Source organism: Ovis aries, chromosome 1, assembly GCF_016772045.2.
Source record: "Ovis aries strain OAR_USU_Benz2616 breed Rambouillet chromosome 1, ARS-UI_Ramb_v3.0, whole genome shotgun sequence".
NCBI classification, from domain to species: domain Eukaryota; kingdom Metazoa; phylum Chordata; class Mammalia; order Artiodactyla; family Bovidae; genus Ovis; species Ovis aries.
In genome coordinates, this window is record NC_056054.1 from 95770027 (window position 1) to 95794238 (window position 24212).

The following is a 24212-nucleotide window of genomic DNA, read 5'->3' on the forward strand; positions in this document are numbered from 1 at the left end:
GTGGGAATGAGTGGGGAGCAAAACGTATAGAATGCTCCAAGGAACACACTCTGGGAAGCACTGATCTAGTGTGATCCCCTCATTTCACAGATGAGAAGAATAGAGACCTAGGGTGTTCTAATAACTTGCGCAAGAGCACCCAGCTGCTAAATACAAGAACTAGGGCTAGAACCCTTCCATTTACCCACACCACCAGACTGTGTCTGTCATCTTACACAGACTATGCAGGTACACAGAATCCACAGTAAATGGGTCATTAGATCTATGATGGGTGTGTCCACTAATACTGCCACTATTATTCTTGGATTTAATTTTCTACTTAAAATCTTTATAGTCTCTGGAGTTCTCAAAAGACCCATCTGCCACAAACATAATTTGTTACTGTTTGAACGGGAGGTACTTTCTACAGACAGGTCATTTTATTATTATTATTATTAAGGCCCTATGGTGGGTGAGGGCAATGGCAACCCACTCCAGTGCTCTTGCTTGAAAACTCCCATGGACAGAGGAGCCTGGAAGGCTGCAGTCCATGGGGTTGCGAAGAATCAGGCATGACTGAGCGACTTCCCTTTCACTTTTCACTTTCACGCATTGGAGAAGGAAATGGAAACCCACTCCAGTGTTCTTGCCTGGAGAATCCCAGGGACGGGGGAGCCTGGTGGGCTGCCGGCTGGCTATGGGGTCCGCACAGAGTCAGACACGACTGAAGCGACTTAGCAGCAGCAGCAGCAGCATGGCGGGTGAAGCACGGAAGTGGGACTTGAGACAGAGCTTTTAGTACCACATTGAGCTTTCTTTCTGAGCTAATTTTAAAAGCAGTGAACCCCTTTGTGGTAATTAAGGGAATTTCAGACTAGGGTTGGCCAAGAGAGGAGACCTGTCTTTCTTAAACCTAGGTGAAGTGATCTCATAGAGCAGGAGGGGAAGAGGCCATACCTATTGCTGCCATAATGCTAACCAAGGAAATTTAACTCTGAAAAAGCACTTTAACTGTGTTATCTCAAAGACTGCTTTAAATACCCAAAGTGTAGTTTCGCTGTAGTGAGTCAGATGTGGGATCTTGTGTCTAGAAAACTCTCTCTTTACATCCCCATTAAGTCCACACTGTGTCACTTTTTCTTCAAAATCCTGGTCAGTGCGGCAGAGCTCACAGGTTTGAGGGGAAAGTTGAGACAGCAGTGTTGTCAATCTCATGCTGTTTTGCTTTGGCAGGAGACAGCTTCAAGGGTAAACTCAACGGCACAGTGTCTCAGCAAGGGCTTTGGGTGAGGGCTTAGGAAGGTCACATGTCTTACTTTCAGAGAGGGGAAAAAAAGCTGAAAATCAGCTCAATAACTCAGCTGTAAGAAGATTGGCTGCTTCTAGGCAGTAAGTTGTAGGGGCTGGGGTGCTTGGGGGTGGGGAGCACTCTTAATTTAGGTCTAAAGTCATCATTATGTATTAAGTGCCTGTAGACTTTTGTCTAAATTTTAATAAGCTACCTATATGTTTGGCTGAGTTGATTGAATCCACCTGAATAATTTCCTGCCTATTTCAGCAGCATTAATCATACGCACTGTTTCCTGACACTTTTACTAATGTGGTATAAGACATGGGCAAAGGCTGTAGTTTGATTCTTTTTGCTGTGCCTAAAATATCCATATATATTCATACAGGTGACTGGCACTTGAAACAGAGAAGAAAGTATATATTTCTATTTTAAATGGCCAAGATGTAGGTGAACTCTATCATGAGGCACTGAGAAAAAGCATTAATTGAATAATCTAATTGCATGAGAGCAATCAAAAGATGTATCTCTTGGTCTTCATAAAAGCCCAATAAGGAAAGAGATAAAGCTCAGAGAGACCAAATAACTTTTCTCAAGGTCACATAAATAATAAAAGGTGACTTCAGAATTCAAATCTGGTCTGAAATTTTTCCCTGCACCAAGCTCTGTGAAAATTAAACTCTCGTGAGCACAGCTTTCATCTGTCAGTGAAGATTCTGCAGACACTTCAGAAATGCTCAGGACCTCAGATGATTGCTCCAAATGTTAAGTATTATCTTATAGGTGTATTCACATATACATCTTTACATATAATGTATATTGTATGATATTGTGTTTGTAGCATAAAAATGCTTGTTATTTACTTTCATTAACAGAAATTTGTATTATAAAGAATTTTCAACATGGATAAAATTCTAGATTGTTTATCCCAGGTGAATAAAGGTACAGTACTAATTCAGAACTTGATAGCCTTTAAAAGTCAATGTGAGACCCTTGCCTTCATTTGTAAGGTTAGGATAACAATATTTGACCCTATTTGTGATGCCATAGTGAGGGATGTTATTAAAGGACTTTGGGCTCACATGAGAACAAACAAATTTGTGATGATAAAAGCATCCCATGAGTTTGTCAAGGGGCCAGTTTTTGCAAATTTCCCAACCTGGTAAACTTCTTAGGAGTCATGAAAAATGCATATAAAAATGGGGATTAACATTTTGAATGTGCCTGTAGAAATACTGCATATGGGAAAACGTCTTAGTGGTTTTATTATGTTGAATAAGGCCAAAGAAGGATTAATTTTACATAAAGCCTCTCACCTAACTAGGACCACCTGGTGTACAATTGTGTCCCATAAACCAGTGATGTCCCAAATCCCCTTCCAAAACAAAAGTCACATTGCTGAGATTAATTCCGTTCTAATTGGAAGGCACAGTCAGTTCTCCTTTCATACTCTGGGGGGCTGCATGCTGCAATCTTTAAAATGTACAAGCCCAGCCACTGTTTGGCCACTTAACTTTCCACTATCTTTCTTTCCTTTTTCTAGCTCATAAAGTGATTAGGTATATTACCAATGGGTTGAGCCTCTCGAAGAGCAGTCTCTATGCATACTGACAGCTAGTAGGTGTAGTTGGTGAAGAGACTTCAATTTCACTGATGGACTTCTTGTAAATAGCTACTAGCTACTGTATATTTCTTGGTATAAAGTGCCACAGGCATTATTAGAAATTACAAATTAGAGGTTTATCTGAGGTTTCTCTTCATGAACAAAATACTAAATTAGATGATTCTTAAAGCAGTTAAAAATCTCTTATAGTTTCCTTTGTACATGTGATCAAAATTAAGTGTACTCTGTTGAAAAATGCAGGTACACACATTCTCAGGTGATCCTTAGTCTTCTGAGAGCTCATCACTCCATTAACTATTGAGAATTCCTGCTTTACAATGCCTATACATACACACAGCAATACTATTATCAATAACTAACATTTACATGTATTAAATGGCATAACTGGTAAAACAGTCAACATCGAAGACCTAAATGTATACATATGTATACCTATGGCTGATTCATGTTGCTGTTTGGCAGAAACCAACAGAATACAGCAAAGCAATTATCTTTCAATTAAAATAAATTAATTTTAAAAAAGCAAACAAGAATAAACAAATGGGAACTAACCAAACTTTAAAGTGTTTGCATAGCAAAGGAAACCATAAACAAAATGAAAAGATAACCAATGGATTGGAAGGAAATATTTACAAGTGATGCAAATGACAAGGGGTTAATTTCCAAAATATATGAACAGCCCATACAACTCAATTAAAAAGAAGTACACACAATAAAAAAGAGGGCAGAAGACTAAACAGACATTTCTCCAAAGAAGATAAATAAATGGTCAATAAGCACATGAAAAAAAGATGTTCAACATTGCTATTTATTAGAGAAATGCCAGTCAAAACCACAATGAGGTATCATCTCACATTGGTTAAAATGGCCATCATCAAAAAGTCTACAAACAATGCATTTTCAGGAGGGTATGGAGAAAAGGGAACTCTCCTACACTGTTGGTGAGAATGGAAATTGGTACAGCCACTATGGATAACAGTATGGAGGTTCCTTAAAAACTAAAATAAAAGTCATTATATGATTCAGCAGTCCCACTCCTGTGCATATATCTGGAAAATATGAAAGGTCTAATTTGAAAAGACACAGGCACCCCAATTTTCATAGCTGTACTATTTACAATAACTAAGACATGGAAACAATCTTAGTGTCTATCAACAGATGAATGAATAAAGAAGATATCATATACACAAATACATACGCAATGGAATATTACTCAGCCATAAAAAGAATGCAATAATGTAATTTGCGGCAACATAGAAGAACCTAGAGAATATCATACTGAGGAAGTAGGTCAGATGTGAAAAAGACAAATATTATATGATAGTGCTTATATGTGGACTCTAAAAATTAATACAGATGAATTTATTTATAAAAGAGACTTCTAGACATAAATAGAAAACAAACTTATGGTTAGGAGTATGCAACTCACATCTCCTGCATCTCCTACATTGGCAGGCAGATTCTTCACCGATTGAGTCACCAGGAAAGGGCAATTAACAGACACACTCAGTTCAGTTCAGTTCAGTTCAGTCACTCAGTCGTGTCCGACTCTTTGCGACCCCATGAATCGCAGCACACCAGGCCTCCCTGTCCATCACCAACTCCTGGAGTTCACTCAGACTCACGTCCATCAAGTCAGTGATGCCATCCAGCCATCTCAGCCTCGGTCGTCCCCTTCTCCTCCTGCCCTCAATCCCTCCCAGCATCAGAGTCTTTTCCAATGAGTCAACTCTTCGCATGAGGTGGCCAAAGTACTGGAGTTTCAGCTTTAGCATCATTCCTTCCAAAGAAATCCCAGGGCTGATCTCCTTCAGAATGGACTGGTTGGATCTCCTTGCAGTCCAAGGGACTCTCAAGAGCCTTCTCCACCACCACAGTTCAAAAGCATCAATTCTTCAGCACTCAGCCTTCTTCACAGTCCAACTCTCACATCCATACATGACTACTGGAAAAACCATAGCCTTGACTAGACGGACCTTAGTCGGCAAAGTAATGTCTCTGCTTTTGAATATGCTATACTATATATAAAATAAATAAACAACAGGATTTACTGTATAGCACAGGAACTATATTTGATGTCTTAGAATAATGGAGAAGGATCTAAAAACCTATGTGTATATAATTGAATTACTTTGTTGTCTACCTGAAACTAACACAATATTATAAATCAACAATACTTTATTTTTTTAAAAAGGAGGACTTTTTAAAAAAGGATTTCTGGATTGAGATGGACAAATTCGCAGAGAAGAGTCTCCTACATATTCCCTCTGTGTGTGGGTATCTGGGTGTGTATGAGTATGCGTAGGTGAGTGTGAATATGTATAATTGTGTGTGGGGGTGTTTGTGTGTGTGGGTAGGTGTATACAGATTTATCAAGTATAACATTGTGCTATATTTACTCTCTCTTCATATATACACAAATGTGTGTATATGCAAATGAATATGAACCCTTCTATATAACCATGACATCACTACCACACTCAAGAAATGCAACATTATGAAATTTCTGCAACTGTCTCAGAATGTCCCTATATTTTCATCAATTCCAGAATTCAATCAACTGTAACAGTCTGCATTTAGTTGTAATGTCTCTTTAATTTCCTTACATCTAGAAGAAGGGTTTCCTAATAGCTTTGATTTGTCTTTCATAACATTAACATATTTGAAGAGTCCAAAGAAGTTGTCTTGTAGAATGCTCCACAATGTCCTTATGCTTAGATTCAGGTTAAATCTTTTTGGTAAGAGGGCTCCACAAGTGATGTGGGAACTGACTCTTCAGCACAGCTCTTGCTGTTTTTGGATCACTCACAATGAACATAGTATCAAGTTCCTCACCCTTTAGGCACTGTTAAGACAACATTAATCCCACATAAGATATCACACACGCACACAAAGTATACACTCAAAAAGATCAGATTTTTTTTTTAATGTATCTATTTCTAAGGTTTGCCACAGATCCCACGGGGATATTTTGGAAGGCAGTTTGAATCCATATTTCACTGGCCCCAGCCTTGGAAGGTTTTCATTATAAGGGAGGGGTTCACCAAGAGGATTAAGGTGTCTGGAGGCCCATGGACTTCGATGATAGAAAACCTGAAATCTGTGGAGGGTCAATGAGAACAAAGAAGAACCTGATCAAAGGAAAGAAAAAGTTAAGGAAACCAGGGAATAGGTGAGAGAGGTGACGTGGACCAGGGTAGACTGACAGGGGACTTGGAAACTCAAAGAATTCTAGTTGCAATGTTTAGTAAATTTTTTGGTAGTTTACTAGGATTTACCCTTGGAAAACTGTATCTTTTTGTTTCTAAGAAATTTAAAAAAAAAAAAAAAGGAGGAGAGGGCTTGAAAAGCCTCTTGGACAGAAAATAGCACTGAGAGAAACAATATTTTGATGAGTTAGTGCTAAATGAATTAGAAACATGTGGACTGAATTTCCCTTGAAATACAAATGGATTGAATAATTAATGGAAAAAGCACTTGGCAAAATGTACTTGAGGTTTTTATTGAACCCAAACCAAAACATTTGAAAATATTTTGAAATATGTGAAAAGTACAATATACATCTGGATTTGCCCAACCCTAGTAAGGATACAGGAAATATTATTTTTATTTAACATTTATATGATAGCTGCAGTGTGCCTCAATCCTAAGGTATTTCATACGACAGTCCTGTGGTCTGGGTCATAATTATTATTTTCATTTGGGGCAAGAAATTTACCATACTTGCACAGAGAGCTTCAAGTACCACCTTCTATTGGTCTGTGTTCTTTAGAAATTTTTGTTAGTAGAAATACTGAACTAGAGGACACAGAACTTGAGTCCAAGTTCTGGATTTAATTCTTATTGGACCAATCACATTGTTAATCTTTTCGGTACATTTTATCATTATGTAGCTTCTCCCTTTTCCTTACTAACACATTTTGATTTATAAACTATTATGCCATGTAGTAATAACTATCACTGTACATGGTTTTTTTTTTTTTTTTTTGGTGACCATCTGCCAAATATATCTGTAGTAGGAAGAACAATGACCTTCCAAAGATGCCCTAAACCCTGGAGCCTGTGAATATGTTGTATTACAAATTAAAGAGGAATTAAGGGAACAGATGGATTCAAGATTGTTAGTCACGTATGGATGTGAGAGTTGGACTGTGAAGAAGGCTGAGCGCCGAAGAATTGATGCTTTTGAACTGTGGTGTTGGAGAAGACTCTTGAGAGTCCCTTGGACTGCAAGGAGATCCAACCAGTCCATTCTGAAGGAGGTCAGCCCTGGGATTTCTTTGAAAGGAATGATGCTAAAGCTGAAACTCCAGTACTTTGGTCACCTCATGCGAAGAGTTGACTCATTGGAAAAGACTTCGACGCTGGGAGGGATTGGAGGCAGGAGGAGAAGGGGACGACAGGGGATGAGATGGCTGGATGGCATCACTGACTCGATGGATGTGAATCTGAGTGAACTCTGAGAGTTTGTGATGGACAGGGAGGCCTGGTGTGCTGTGATTCATGGGGTCGCAAAGAGTAGGACAAAACTGAGCGACTGAACTGAACTGAACTGAAACTAGTGAGAGTCTCCTGGGTAATGTAATCACAGTGGCCCTTAAAAGTAGAAGTGGGAGGAAAAGGAAGAGAGAGACAGAGATGTAATGGCAGGAGTCTGAATGATGGGATATCAGAAGGACTCAACCAGTGTTGCTGTCTTTGAGGATGGAGAATGAGGGTCATGACCCAAGGAAGATAGCCTCTAGAAGCTGGAAAACATAAGGAGCCTCCAGAAAAAAAATGCTGCCCTGCCTACACCTCGATTTTAGCGAAGTCTCACGTTGAACTTTTAATCTACAGAACTTTTAGATAGTGAATGAGTTTTCCTCTAAGTCACTAAATTTGGTAATTTGTCACAGCGGCAATAGAAAACAAACATATATGAATACCTTTCATTTTGAGCCATTCTGTGCATAAACAATATTTACAACAGCTAGTTTCTTAAAATCAATTTCATAATTGTTGTCTTTTAGTACCTATGTAATTCCATTCACATTTCTTATGATTCTTGATGTATCTGAACTATTGTCTTTTCTATTCTATTTTTATTTCTTTTCTGCTCTTGATTATTTACACATATTTTTAATTCTTTTTCTTCCTTTACTGGGTTAAAAAATTATGTAATTTATTTATGTTATTTTAGTGGTAAACTTCCAATAAAAAATAAACTACTTTTTACTGAACTATAATACACATACAGAAAAATCCAGGTCATAATTGTACAATGAAATAAAGTATCATAAAATGAACACAGTCATGTCATATCAAGTAACTATTATCAAGAAATAGAATATTCCTCATATCCTAGAAGTCCCCTTGATGCCCTTCCAGAGCACTATTCCTCTTTCTTCCTCCTCAAAGGTCAACACTCGTAACTTCAAAAAAACCAGTAAATTAGTTTTTCCAGTTTTAGCAGGTTTTTTTTTTTTTTTTTTAGTGAGATAACAGGGTATATATTCTTTCTTGTGAGATTAATTGATGTTGTGAAATGTTGTATTTTATTCATTTCCACTGTCATATATTGTCTTATGTGCATCCCAAGAGATGCCTAAGAATGTTCAAAGCAATATTATTCATAACAGCCCCAAACTGGAAACAATCTAATGTCTAGCAACAATACATACATCTTGGCACATTCATATCTTTACATTTTTAATGTGCACAATTAAAGTTAACCACTATATTTATGTGTGTTTTTAAACAATAGAACTTCAGGACAGTTTAACTGTTTCATATTATTACTGCCTATAATTTTAGTTCCAAATTGAATTAAACTTAATCCCCATTCGACATTATAATTTTTAAAACAGGTACTAAATAGTTAGCATGGGTAGCGATTTCTTTGCTTACTTGTACATCTTGTTTTTTCTATTCTTTTCTTCCACATTACATTTCATCTTGTTAAAGTTTTATCCTTTTGTAATTCTCTTAGCACAGATATGGAAATAGTAATTGCAGTCTTTTTGTGCCTGAAAATGTAATTTCTGTGCTCACTCTGTAAGGATGTTTTAGCTGCTTATAGAATTCAGCCCTTTTGAGATGTTTATTCCACTTTAAACTGGCATCTGTTGATGAGAATTATACCTTCCTACTACCATTCTTTTGAAAGTAACCTGTTGTTTAGTAGTTTTTTGAGGGTTTTAATGCTCTACACCTATCTAGGTGTGGATTGATCGCTATTTATCCTGTTCAAAACTCTGTGATTCTTCAGTCTATGGAATCATATCTTTCTTTAGTTCTGGAAAATTATATCCATTGTCTTTTCCAAAGTTTTCTCTTTACTCTTTCTGTTGTTTCCTTCTGAAATTTGGAAAAAAAAAAAAAACAAACCCAAAATTTCAATTCTTCTTTCTTCGTTGTCTCTTAATTTCTTCTATCCCATTATCCTTTCCCTGCTGATTTTCTGTGTGATGCCCTTAGATTTACTTTCTAAAGCATGGGTTTTTATCTTTATCTGTATAGAGTTTTTTTTAATGTCAGATTTTATCCATTTGTTACTCTTAGAACATCTCATTTTTGACTGGACTCAGACTTAGAAGCTGTCAGAGGGGACAGCCTCTGTCTCTTCGCAATCTGTTCCTGCTGTTTTTCTTTGGCTTCCTTCATTCTCTTGGCTGAAAGTTTAGTATATTCTGCAGTTTAGTATATTCTGCAGCCTCTTCTTTATTTTTCTTAGTATGCTGTTTCTTCAGAGCAATTCTGCCCGCGTTTGTGTTGCAGAAATCGTGGAGTCTCGAGACACTGAATCTTGGGTGCTTTAGTCCTAGGTTTCTTACCTTCTTTGTTTAGGGGCTTTTGCACAACATACTGGCAGATATCATCTTTAGAGATTGAAAAGTCTGGGATTCTGCTAGCTCCTTTTGGATCAAGGCAATGAGGCACTGTACTATCGGTGAGTCCAGGAATATTCTTCTCCCCTTTTTTCATGATACCAAATTGAGAACACTCAGATTGGCATCCACAATGCAACTCCGTACAGATTTGCACTTTCTCTCTCCTGTCCTCCTTGGTCTGTAACAGGAATGCCCCTTACTCAGTGGTGGGCAGCTCGGCCATGGGTCAAGACACCATGCTTCAAGGGGAAACCCTGCTTATCATTCCCATCACTGATCTGGACCACATAACCCTTCCATTCTTCAGCCAGTGCATCAGCAGCAACTTCTGTGTTCATATTCTTCTTGTAGAAAGAATGAAGTTTTCATTCATTGTCCACTTCAAAGAGCTTCTGGCAGCCAGTGGCCGGGAAAGAGATGTTCAGCTTCATTCGGAAGTGGCTGATAGCTTCCAAGGCACCACAATAAAGAATAGAGTTGTTATTTAAGCCATACATTCAGCTTTTCACATCAATGACTATAGTTCCCATTTATAGAAAATGATTTACTTATTTCTCATATTTTTTCTTTCTTTAAAAAATATTCGTTTCTACTTTATGTTGCATCCATTCCTTGATATCTGTGACCATTTCAGATGTATTTATAGTTCCCTTTTCGATTGTTACATTATCTCATTTTTGGTGTGCAGATTTCTTTTCTTGTAGGGTCTACTGTCTCTCCTGAATGCTAGTTTATTTAACCATGAGATTTACAATTCTACTTTAACATCATTTTCAGGCACAAAATACTTTCTACTGGAGTTTAGTATGTTTGGGGATGTGGACATGCTTCTCTAAACTATTCTGCAGGAACCCTATGATTTCCCTGGACTCATTCCAGTTTTCAAGTTAATTTCTCATTTTGAGTAACTTTAACCATATGGTTCCATGAACTTCATACCCGCCTACTATATAAGCCTGGGTTTCCAGTTCTCATATATTTTCTACTTATGGTTCTAAGTGGATTCTAAACTTCCCTGTTGCTCTTTCCCTCCCTGGGCCAGACTCTTATCTCCTCTTCCATGCACTTCTTTGTAAATTTCCTGTGAACCCCACAGCATTTGTACCTTTTCTTTAAGAAATTTTCTCATACTTTCTGAAAACTGGGGATTTTCATTTCTTGACTATATTTAATCACCCTTGCTGTATTTGAGAAGTGGGGAATTTGATGAGTTTGATGTGGGAGAGATTTTTCATCTCAGTCTGCTTGACTGATGAAAAGTTTAGACAAATTACTTAATTTCTCTGGACATTACATTCTTCAAATGTAAAACAGAGTGGACTGTACCTATTTTATAGAATCCATGTGTTATCAAAACAGAGTTGTATATTCAGAAATTCTTTTTTATTTTTAATACAAAAATAATTTAGTATGCCAGCAAATTTAGACTCTTTGGACAATAGTGTTCAATAACATAGTCACAAAAGTATATGATTATTTGTCCTGAACTTAGTAGTTTAGCATTCAAAGGACTTCATCAGTATTGGGGAAATAAAAGAATGGCACGGTGAAGATGAGCTTGAGAATGAGAGACTGGAGAGGATCCTTTTACAAAATGTTGACATAATTAAGATTATAAATGGCATCCAAAACACAAAGAGAATGTCTATTAATCTTATTTGAGAAAAAGTTCAATAATTCTGTTATTATGATTATCATTTTTTATTTCTGTAAAGCATTTACTGATCAAGTAAATGTCAATGTCAATGTGCTGGACACTTTACAAATTACTTCTAATCTCATTTACAGATGAGGGCTAAAGCTTTAAACTATTTCTGATAGGAAAAAAAAAAAATAAATACCATTGTCGTCAGAGTACATACCTGTGAAAACAAAGGTCCAGACAGTTCAGGTGACTGTATAAGGACCCACTGTTACCAGAAAGGGCAGAGCTACAAAGTACTCTAAGTACTCTGTGCATCTTTTATCACCCAGCTCCCTTCCCAAAGCAAATTTTTTTTTTATCACTTTGTCCCTATTTTCTGCACTGTTTTTTATACACACCAAGTTTGAGATTTAAAAATCAGTTTCCAGAAAATAAATTACATTAATGTCTATACTTCTATTCTGACCCTGTTAGAACCATTCTGTTTTCTTATTTTTCCATTTTTTAAAATCATCTTTTGTATCATTACAATTAGTCTCTCTTTTTCAATACACGATTTTGAACTGGAAGTGCTCATTTTACTCACCTACTCTATCTTTTGGTTAAGAGTCAATGCATACACTCAGTCAGCTAATGTTTGCTGTTTACTACCCTGCAAAGATCTTAGAAGATTTTCTCACAGTATATACAAAAATAAACCTAAAATTTATTAAAAACTTAAAGGTAAGAGCAGAAACCATAAAAATTCTAAAAGAAAAACAAAGGCAGAATACTCTCTGACATAAATCATAGCAATATTTTTTTGTATCTGTCTCATAAGGCAAAGGAAACAAAGCAAAAATAAATAAATGGGACACAGTTAGACTTAAAAGCTTTTGCACGGCAAAGGAAACCACAGGCAAAATGAAAAGACAGTCTACTGAATGGGAGAAAATCTTTCTGCAAATAATATGGCCAATGAGGGGTTAATATCTCAACCGTGTAAACAGCTCATACAATATAATATCCCCCACCCCAAATAAAAGGAACTCGATTAAAAAAATGGACAGAAAACCTGAACTGACACTTTTCCAAAGAAGATATACAGATGGCGACCAGGCACATGAAAAGATGTTCAACATCATTAATCATCAGAGAAATGCAGATTGAATCACAAGGAGATATCACCTCACACCTGTCAAAATGGCTATCATCAAAAAGACCACAGATAACAAATGTTAGCGTGGATGTGGAGAAAAGAGAACTCTTCTATACTATTGGTAAGAATGTAAACTGATGTAGCCACTGTGGAGAACTTTCCTCAAAAAGCTGAAAAGAGAGCTACCTATGATCCAGCAAGTCTACTCCTGGATATATATCCAGAGAAAATGAAAGCACTAATTTGAAAAGATACATGCACCCCAATGTTCATAGTAGCATTATTTACAATAGTGAAGATATAAAAGCAACCTAAGTGTCCATCAACAGACGGATAAAGAAGACATGGTTTATATATACTAGGTAATAGTACTCAGTCATAAAAAAGAATGAAATTTCTCCATTTGCAACAACATGGATGAACCTGGGAGGTATTATGTTATGCTTAGTGAAATAAGTAATGCAAATGCTGTGTGTTATCACTTATATTTGAAGTCTAAAAGATAAGACAGAAGAATGAATATAACACAATAGAAGCAGACTCAGTGACATAGAGAATCGCTTCTCTACATCAATGGGAAGAGGGAAATGAGAAAAGGCAAGATAGGGATATGAGTGGAGGTACAAATCGTACAAAATAAATAAGCTAGGATATATTGTACAGCACAGGGAACCCAGTCAATAGTTTATAGTATCTTTAAATGGAGCATTATCTTAAAAAATTTGAATCATTATGTTGTACACCTGAGACTAACATTGTAAGTCAACAATATCTCAATGGAACAAAAAGTCATGACCACCAGAGGTCATAAGATATTTTTACAACCTCTTAACTTTGAAGTATGTTGGAAAAATACTGCAGACTCTATTTTCCCTCTGTCAAAATACATTACCCATGATCATAAGCAAAACAAGTACTATATTCAAATTCTGGCTTTGCCTGCTTACTAGCTGTGTGATCTTGGGCAAGTTGCTTAGTCTTTCTATGCCTTAGTTTTCTTAGCTGTACCATGAAGATAATGGTAGTATCTGTGTGTAGGGTTGCTCTAAAAATTATTTGGAATTTGTAAAGCACTGGAATGATGCTTTCTACATGTGTGTTTATTAAATAAAATGAATTTAAACTCCATCTTTCTAGACTTCAGTCACTAAAATCTGTCAATGTCAGGGCTGGGTTTGGTGATCCTGAAGATTCTCTTCATGTTTTAAGTGCTTCAGTCTTTTGTTCACCATCATTAGTAGTCCAAATGGGTATCTACTGACCTACTTCTCCAGGGGTAATCATAACAGCATCTCTCATTAATATGATTTAACAATCCAGTTTACTTTGGATTCTAGTAAATCCAATTTTCAACTGTGTATGTAAATACTAGAAGTTGGACAGAATTTACTTTTTCTTCAAACAGAAATCTGAATATCATGTGGACACATCCTCTGAGTCAAAGCATTTTCCAAAGCATTTTGGTTTCAACTACCTAGATTTTTTCACTATTATTGTTAATTATTTATATGTTAAGATATTACATATGTTATGATCTTTGGGGTTATTTAGGTAAGATGGCATTCCATTAGTTGCATATAGGTTAAATAATTACTTCCCTCAGTATTTGCTATCACAGGCGCAGACTGTTAGAGCTAGAGTGGACCTAAGGGATCGCCTAGTATAATCATCTCACTTTACAGTTCAGGAAGTGAAGGCCAAGAAGAAGAGTGGCTTACCCAATCATACTATTAGTTGACCAACTTAGGTCTAGAACTCTGGTGCTCTGACTGACAATGACGTTCTATCTATTAGCCAGAGGAATGACAACTAAATTCATAATAACCTTGAGATACCATAGGATTCCAAAGTACCCTTGCCATAGCAAATAATAAAAATTAAACATTTCAGTAAAATTTTGGTATTAAAAGTATCTGGCTGTATTGAAATTTCCTGAAGATCAGTCATTCATATGCTGTACAATACAATTTCTTTCAATCAGTACATCTGATTAATCAGAACTTTGCTCTCTCAGTTCAGTCGCTCAGTTGCGTCTGACTCTTTGTAACTCCACGGACTGTAGAAGTCCAGGCTTCCCTGTCCATCACCAGCTCCCAGAGTTTACTCAGACTTACGTCCATTGAGCAGGTGATGCCATCCAACCATCCTCTGTCATCCCCTTCTCCTTCCACCTTCAATCTTTCCCAGCATCAGGGTCTTTTCCAACGAGTCAGTTTTTCGCATCAGGTGGCCAAAGTATTGGCGTTTCAGCTTCAGCATCAGTCCTTTCAATGAATATTCAGGATTGATTTCCTTTAGGATTGACTGGTTGGATCTCCTTGCAGTCCAAGGGACTCTCAAGAGTCTTCTCCAAGACCACAGTTCAAAAGCATCAATTCTTCAGTGCTCAGCTTTCTTTATAGTCCAACTCTCCCATCCATACATGACTACTGGAAAAACCATAGCTTTGACTAGATGGATCTTTGCCTTTTAATATGCTGTCTAGCTTGGTCATAACTTTTCTTCTAAGGAGCAAGTGTCTTTGCTCTCTAACACTAGAAAATAGAACATTCAACGCAAAATTTTGATTTTTGGAAATTATGCTAAGTGCTAATATTAATAGATAAGAGATGTTAGTCTTAGATTTTTATTAATTTTGATAAACTACTTGAAAATCTTCACCATCATCACTAGTTGCATTTCTTGAGTGTTGGAAGTAGCTTAAAGCTTTATATTATCATAATACAAGATCTAGTATTTCAAAGGAGGTGTGAATACAAAGAATGGAAAAAATGAGTCATCATGGTCACTTCGTTTTAAATTGAGGTGAATTCATAGGATACTAGGACTTTTCAGGTGGCACGGTGGTAAAGAGTCGGCCTGCCAATGCAGGAGATGCAGAAGACACAGGTTTTATCTCTGGGATGGGAAGATCTCCTGGAGTAGGAAAAAGCATCACACTCCAGTACTGTTGCCTGGACAATCCCATAGACAGCGGAGCCTGGGGTCACAAAGAGTCAAACATGACTGAGGACACATGCACATAGGATATTAAGCTTAGCGAAAGCCAATGCTTCTTCCTACTGGCAAGTTCACAGAAAATGCAAGAAAATGAAATTTCAAGGAGGTAATTATGCATTATAAATAAAGGGAAGCATATTTTGGTAGAAGTAAGAGATTATTCAACTTTGCAGAGTAATAGTTTCAATATGGAAATAAGAATTAAAAAGCTAGAACAAAGGAAGCTTTCCTACAGGGAAAGAAACAGACAAGCAAACAGGCAAGAGGAGACTTGGAACTGCAGAATAAAAACCTTGGGGGTATATCTGGAGAAAAAAATCCGATGCTAATGAATGTCTGAATCATCAGATGGATGATTTTCTCTTTTCTCTTTAAAGATCTATGAAGAGTCTAAAATCTGTTCCTTTAAGCTACTCCAGTATCCAGATTAGAATTTCTTTTTCCTGTTCCACAAGAATCTCTGGTGCCCTAATTATCTCTAATCTCCTTTAGTGCTTGGTAGGTAAGCCTAAAGAATACTACCGTCATAGAAACTGTAATGAAAGTAATGAAATCACTTTTATACTGATCACCATTCTTTCTCTGTCTCTTCCTTTCATTTGTACCCTCATTGTCAAAACTTTTAAGAATGAAAATATTCACAGGCTAAGATGGCTATTCTCTTGAAGAAATTGTGGCAAGCTGCACCTAAAAACCTTTTTTTTTTTTTTTCCTTCTTCTTTTAGCTACAAGAGAAACAAGTTTCAAGACTTGCTCAGTGATTACCTTGTAAAAATTATTGTCCCAGGTTCTGGACTTTGGACTCGGTGGAAATCCACATGACTAGGTTGTGTGTGTGTGTTGTTTGAAGAGATCCCCAATTCTGGGAATAGAACAAAGGACAACTACAGAACACCAGGAAGCATCAACCACGACAACTGGCCTGCTCTTTCCAAAGCCTGACTCCTCTCGAATCAGAGTTTCCCCTTTTCCAGTCTGAAAGGTTAAACATATCTGTCTCTTCCCACTCCCAGCCAATCTGGCAGTCATTTGACTTGCCAGAGGGCCACAATTTATTGGTGGAGAATCTGCTAGGCTGCTCCTGGGAGGTTTACCAACCATTGGATCCCACTTCCCAGATGCTGCCACTGGAGGGGCTGGTGGCAAGACTGGTGGTATTTGTACTCTTCAGTTATGCCTGGAGCCCTGGGTGTGCAGAGGGAAGGCAGAGGTGACCCCAGCAGTCCTCTCACAAAGGGTACCCTTGGGCACTGTCACTCCAGAAGTACTCATCCCCAGACTGCAGTTGTAGGCAAATGTGGAGGATAAAAATAAACTCAGCAATGGCAACATATTTCTGCCAAGCCTCTGGGTGAGAAGACAAAGTGAAGCAGAAAAGTTCCTGTCTGAATTTATGAGTCTATCACCATTATTGTAGCACTGCCATCTATAGATTCCCCTGCATCGCCCAATGTGGAACACCTCCCTTTACCTGATGGACTAGGGATAGATATACAGACACAAGATAGACAGATACATGCTCAGTTGCTCAGTCATGTTCAACTCTTTGTGACCCCATGGGCTGTAGCCCACCATGGGATTTTCCATGCAAGATGATGGAGTGGGTTGCCATTTTCTACTCCACGGAATCTTCATGATCCAGGAATTGAACCCATGTCTCCTGCATTTCTTGCTTTGGCAGGCAGATCCTTTACTACTGAGCTTCGTGGGAAGCCCAGATAGATAGATAGATAGATAGATAGATAGATAGAATTCAAGATAGATTTCTGTTAATAGAATGTGTTGCCATTTACCAGTTATGTGTGACCTTGGGCAAGTCACTTAGGGTTTCTTTATTTTAGTTTTCTCTACTGAAAAATAGGAATAGTAATAACTTATGGTTTAAAATAGTGTTTCACTTTGGTCCAAGCTAGGAATGAGTTCATATTTGAAAATTAGTTAGAACAGTATCCAGGACACAGTAAGCACTTAATAAGTATTATCTTTGTTACATTTATTGTTAGTATTTAAATTGACTGATACTTTTAGCTTTCATAGCATTTAAGTTCGAAGGACCATGACTTACTCAACTGGGTATTCTCATTACTGAACATGATAATGTAAAACAGTAAGTTCCTCCCTAGTGCTATGCTTAATGGATTATATTTGCCTGTGATACAGAAACTTCTTTCACTATTTGGTCAAGTAAACATTATTATCTGAGAGAACTAAGGAGTAAAGCACTCCAAAGACAAGTTTTCAGTTGTTTGCATTCCTCCACTCTATCCCATATTTTCTGAAAATACATCACTTATGTGCTTGGCCCCTTCAAAGAATTTATTTCCTCTGTCAGTCTGATTTTTTTTTTTCCTTCCCATCCAAAGAAAGCTTTGGAATTCTATCAGCACAGACTTGGGATACATATAGACCAAATATAGACCTATTAAATAGAAATTTTCTTTTGAAATGCAAACACTTTTGCAAGTAGTAGCACCAAACATCAGGAAGTAAAAAGTGAATATGGCCACAGGACTAGAAAAGGCCACAGGACTAGCAGTGGCCACCAGGACTGGAAAAGGTAAGTTTTCATTCCAATCTCAAAGCAAGACAATGTCAAAGAATATTCAAACTACTGCACAATTGCACTCATCTCACACGCTAGCGGGTAAGTGTCTGCCTGCAATGCGGGAGACCTGGGTTCGATCTCTGGGTTGGGAATATCCCCTGGAGAAGGAAAAAGGCAACCCATGCTGGTACTCTTGTCTGGAAAATCCCATGCATGGAGAAGCCTGGTAGGCTACAGTCCATGCGGTTGCAAAGAGTCTGACATGACTGAGTGACTTCACTTTCACTTTCACAGGCTAGACAAGTAATGCTCAAAATTCTCCAAGCCAAGCTTCAACAATACATGAAACGTGAACTTCCAGATGTTCAAGGTGGATTTAGAAAAGGCAGAGGAACCAGAGATCAAATTCCCAACATCTGATGGATCATCAAAAAAGCAAGAGAGTTCCAGAAAAACATCTACTTCTGTTTTATTGACTACACCAAAGCCTTTGACTATGTGGATCACAACAAACTGTGGAAAATTCTTAAAGAGATAAGAATACCAGACAACCTGACCTGCCTCCTGGGAAATCTGTATGCAGCTCAAGAAGCAACAGTTAGAACTGGACATGAAACAACAGACAGGTTCGAAATTGGGATAGGAGTATATCAAAACTGTATATTGTCACCCTGCTTATTTAACTTATATGTAGAGTACATCATTCAAAATGCCAAAATGCTGGGCTATATGAAGCACAAGCTGGAATCAAGATTGCCAGGAGAAATATCAATAACCTCAGATATGCAGACGACACCACCCTTATGGCAGAAAGCAAAGAACTAAAGAGCCCCTTGATGAAGTGAAAGAGGAGAGTGGAAAAGTTGGCTTAAAACTCAACATTCAGAAAACTAAGATCTTGGTATCCAGCCCCATCACTTCACGGCAAATAGATGGGGAAACAATGGAAACAGTGACAGACTTTATTTTCTTGGGCTCCAAAATCACTGCAGATGGTGACTGCAGCCATGAAATCAAAGGACACTTGCTTCTTGGAAGAAAAGCTATGACCAACCTAGGCAGCATATTAAAAAGCAGAGACATTACTTTGCCAACAAAGGTCCATCTAGTCAAAGCTATGGTTTTTCCAGTAGTCATGTATGCATATGAGACTTGGACTATAAAGAAAGCTGAGCGCCAAAGAATTGCTGCTTTTGAACTATGGTGTTGAAGACTCTTGAGAGTCTCTTGGATTGCAAGGAGGTCAAACCAGTCAATCCTGAAGGAAATCAATCCTGAGTATTCATTGGAAGGACTGATGCTGTAGCTGAACCTCTAATACTTTGGCCACCTGATGTGAAGAATTGATTGATTGGAAAAGACTGATGCTGGAAGAGACTGAAGGCAGAAGGAGAAGGGGACAACAAAAGATGAGATGGTTGGATGGCATCACTGACTCCATGGACGTGAGTTTGAGCAAGCTCTGGGAGCTGGTGGTGGACAGGGAAGCCTGGCGTGCTGCAGTCCATGGAGTCTCAAAGAGTGGGACATGACTGAGCGACTGAACTGAACTGATCTTGTGGATAAGTTTACCAGATCTTTTTTAGACAGACAAGCCTTGTTAGGGGAATGTGATGTGCATGTGTGTGTGTGTGTAAGAGAAAGAGAGATGTGATGGGAGGGGAGCAGGCAACAGCACTAGCCTCCTGATTCCAAGGAATGGCACATCTTCTCCTTCCTGTGATCATTTTCACAGCACCCACAACCCCTCTGCCAACAAGTGATAATAATGGAATATTAAAAAAAATAATGGAAGATTTTTTCTCTATTGGAAGCTAACTGTGGATGCTCTGGGGGCCTCTGTGCCTTACTAAACTTGGGAGTAGTGCAATCGTAGCCCTGGCACAACCAGAAGGTTCTAGGGAAGAGGTGAGCTTCCCTGGCTTCTATTCATGCCATTTTTCTGCTCTTAAGCAGGGATGTGAAGCATGGTACAGTGGCGCCCTAAGGACTGGAGTCGGATCCAGAGAGCTGCTTTCAGTTTATACTGCCATATGCTGATTATGGCAGTGTTTATTTCCCTATAGTATTGCTAACACTGGATATCCTCATCTAAGCTTGCTTTTATTAGCTTGGGGGCATGGGCCTGGGGGGACTGGAACATTATTGTTTTAACTAATGTTTCTTAGACATCCTGGTGAGAGTGAACATTTTTAGGTATGTCTATTGGTCATTTTTATTTCTTCTTTTTTGACTTGTCAGTTCATATGCTTAACCCCCTTTTCTACTGTTGTTATCATGGTATTGCTATGTTCAAATCTTAATTTGTTATCCTTGGTAGTTTCCTCCATGCTAGATATAAAGTTGCATTCTCACCAAAAGCTCTTTTGTCAGAAAGATTATCTAACAATTGGGACAGGCCTTTGATTACAAGAAAGTGCTGGGTATGACTTTCTACTGATTGTCTGTTTTACAACTCTTCAGTAGCAAGGGTAACCACAAAAACTTTTGCCCAGTAGAGATGCAAATAATTACTGACTGGTAGAATACATGACTAAAAGGTTTATAGACCTGTTAGACATTAACCATTTTGTATCTAACCCATCGACTTATTAAATTGCCTATATATACTCAGATTCTCAAATAAGCATAAGACCAATTTTAGGATCTTACTGTTCCCTCGTTAACTAACCAATTAAATAAAATCTTTGACATATGTTCATTTTATATTTGTCTGGAAGTTATGAGTTTATATCTTTTCAAAAATTATACTTTAATACCATTGGCTTTGACAATTTCTTTCCAACTCTGTTACCATTCATTGCTTTTAGTGAGTACAAAGGAGTTTTAATGTTTATATTCCTAGAATTAGAAAAGACAGATGTTGACCCTTTCTATACCCTAGTAACTCATTTCGCTTTAAGTTTAAAATTGAAAACTCAAAAGAAAATCCAGCTCCTGGTTCTCCTTTTTGACTGAAAGTACAGGGTTCCTTCCCATGAAGCCTGCCAGGACTCACAAACCTAACATTTTCTGTTTCCAGGTGGCTGCGGTGGAGTTTTTACAGCCCCACTTTCCATCTCACTCAGCTTAATTTTAATGGCTGCCTCTTTCCGGGGGTCTTAGTGAACTGTTCCAGGAAGGGTTATAACCTACATTAAATAATAATCATTAAAAAAGAAAGATAGGGAAAATAAATTCCTTCTGTTTACACTTCGGAACCAAAGGCCATTGTGAATGGGCTTCTTGGCTGATTTGAGAAAGACGTTAGTTACCCTCATAATTTTTTGCCTGGGTTTCTGCAATAGCCTCCCAAGTGCTGTCTCAGCCCCACATTCCACTCCTTCCCACTCCTCGCAACCACCAGCGAATACATTCCCCATATATCACTGGTTTGATTTCATTTAGAGGTAAACGTCATCATTTCATTCCCCTCATTAAAACCCTCAGTGGCTCCTCTCACTCCTGTGGGGCTGTAATGAAAGCCCCTGCATATGACTAACATGGCCCTTCAGCGTCCATCTTCCTGTAACCTTTCAGACTTAGCGTAAGGGGCATCTGCTCACACTCCTTTCATTCCAGTTGTTCTGGTTTACAACCTCTGAATGTCCCTAGCTGACACCTCCATGCTGTCAAGTAGGCTTACTTTTATCCAGGATGCCTTATCCCTCTCCAGTTAATTCTGACTTGTCTCCTAAGACTTAGCTCCAGCTCCATCTTCTCCTGCAGGCATGACCTAATATCCTCTCCCTGCCTGAGTTAGATGCTTTTTTGAATCTAACTCAGCCAATGAACAGTTCTAGCAAATGAACATTCCTACTGTAGCCCTTAATACACTGCTTTATAGTCATTACTTTTATTCTGCATCATTTTCAGGGGCGAAGTTTTACCCTTTTTTTGTATCCTTAGGACTTATCCCATTGGATTAATGTGGAGAATTCTCAAAAATTTGAATGTATGACTTCATCTTATGACTTACACCCTTTTGCAACAAATAAGTTCCATAAGAACTGTATGGGAAATTTTAGACATCTTTAAAGTACCCTAAATTATCAAACTGAGAGTTTTTCAAATGTGAAAGAATTTCCAATCACCCCCTTGTCATTAAAAACCTGTTCTCTGAGTGCTGTCTGAGCCTCTCACTGTGTATAATGCTTCCAATGAAGTCATAAGATAGAGGTACAGAATATTTGACAAATCTGCTTGTGTAAAGTACGTCAGAGAGGAGACAGTATCTTGGGTTTCTCTTAAATCCCCTACAGAACCTAATATATAGCTAACCATTTACCAAGAGCTCGGTAGATACTTGGTGTTCAATTGACTGTCTGAAATATACACAGTCAGTGCTGCCAAGAAACTCCCATACTAATTTATTAAGTGGTGACAAGTTAGTGGTACAATAGGGAAAATTGGGGATTATATCATAGCAGCATAGCATGGTAATTTGGGGGCATCTTACTGGCAGTCATTTTGTCCATAGACTGTATTCAAGAGAACGGGCCAGTTCATCTGCCTCATTTATTCAATAATATCCGCTACTAAAGTTTTAAACCTTTTTTTTTCCCAGTTTTTTTCTACCTGACATTATATTAGCTTCAACATATAGTTAGTTATACAACAATGACGCACACCCTCAGCTTTAATCCGTCTCTTAAATTACAGGCTGTACTTCCAACTACAGAATATCTAGACTTGGATGTTCAGCAAGTATACCACATGCCCAGATATGAGCTCACTGTCTCGTCCTTCTCCTCAAACCTTTCCCTACGTTATTGGCCACTAAGCTCTCTGCTATTCACTAATTTGTGATTGCGGGTAAATGATTTAAACTCTCTAACTTTGGTTTTTATTATCTGTAAAATTATACAACATTCAGTTTCTACCTCATGGAGAAGGCAATGGCACCCTACTCCAGTATTCTTGCCTGGAAAATCCCATGGATGGAGGAGCCTGGTGGGCTGCAGTCCATGGGGTTGCACAGAGTTGGGCACGACTAAGCGACTTCACTTTCCCTCTTCACTTTCATGCATTGGAGAAGGCAATGGCAACCCACTCCAGTGTTCTTGCCTGGAGAATCCCAGGGATGGGGGAGCCTGGTGGGCTGCCATCTATGGGGTCTCACAGAGTCGGACACGACTGAAGCAACTTAGCAGCAGCAGCAAGTTTCTACCTTATAGAGTTATTGTGAAGGATTAAATGAGTTATCATATGTAAAGCATGTAGAATTGTTCCCGGCACATTCTAACTCTCAGAGAGTGAGTATTTACTGGCATTACTTGTCTTACTCAGCCTCAAGACTTCAAAATGTCTGAGTTGTCCTTACTACCACTCCCTTCTTTACCTTCATATCCAGGGTCCTTAATCCTTATACATTCTCCTTTGTATTGATTCTATCTCTTGTGTTAATTATCCTATTTCCAGTCAGGACAATAGACACTGCTACAGTTGTATATCTATCAGAGAGGCTATTAGTCAGTTAATTGGTTTCAGCAGGTAATGAAAGAGCTGAGAAGAAAAGCAGAGACATTTAACATTTAACAAGAGTGGAAAACCACAGTCACTTATAGGGCTAGAAAGGCAATGGGACAGCCCTGGCTTCCTCCCCCTCTCAATCTCAGTTTTTCTCTAGCACCTCTCCATTACCTCTGCTTTTCGTTTTTCTCCAGTATCTCTGCTTTATGTTCAGTCAGTTCAGTTCAGTTGCTCAGTCACGTCCAACTCTGCAACCCCATGGACTGCAGCACGCCACACTGTCCTGTCTATCACCAACTCTCAGAGCCTGCTCAAACTCATGTCCATCGAGTCAGTGATGCCATCCAACCATCTCATCCTCTGTCGTCACCTTTCTCCTTCTGCCTTCAATCTTTCCCAGCATCAAGGTCTTTGCCAGTGAGTCAGTTCTTCACATCGGGTGGCCAGAGTATTAGAGTTTCAGCTTCAGCGTCAGTCCTTCCAATGAATATTGAGGATTGCTTTACATTACAAGGAACTAACTTCCTTCCTGGTCTCACTTGGGGACTAGCTTCCATATCATCTTGGCCAAGAGGAAGGGACAGTTATTGAGCCCCGTCAGCTCCCTCTCAGTCTCTCTCCTGCCCTTGTTTAGACTGTTGGACCTGTGCCTAGACTGTGTGTATAGTCT

General features: G+C 38.4%; 1 long non-coding RNA gene and 1 pseudogene across 1 annotated transcript; one reads left to right on the forward strand and one right to left on the reverse strand.

The window, feature by feature from the left end:
- Positions 1-1330: 1330 nt before the first annotated feature.
- LOC132659477 (uncharacterized) lies at positions 1331-20797 on the forward strand. The gene is made up of 2 exons (XR_009599988.1): positions 1331-1368; positions 16272-20797. It is a non-coding gene; the product is annotated as an uncharacterized LOC132659477 (long non-coding RNA).
- On the reverse strand, positions 9441-10194 carry LOC105610669 (small ribosomal subunit protein eS6-like; annotated as a pseudogene).
- Positions 20798-24212: the final 3415 nt, after the last annotated feature.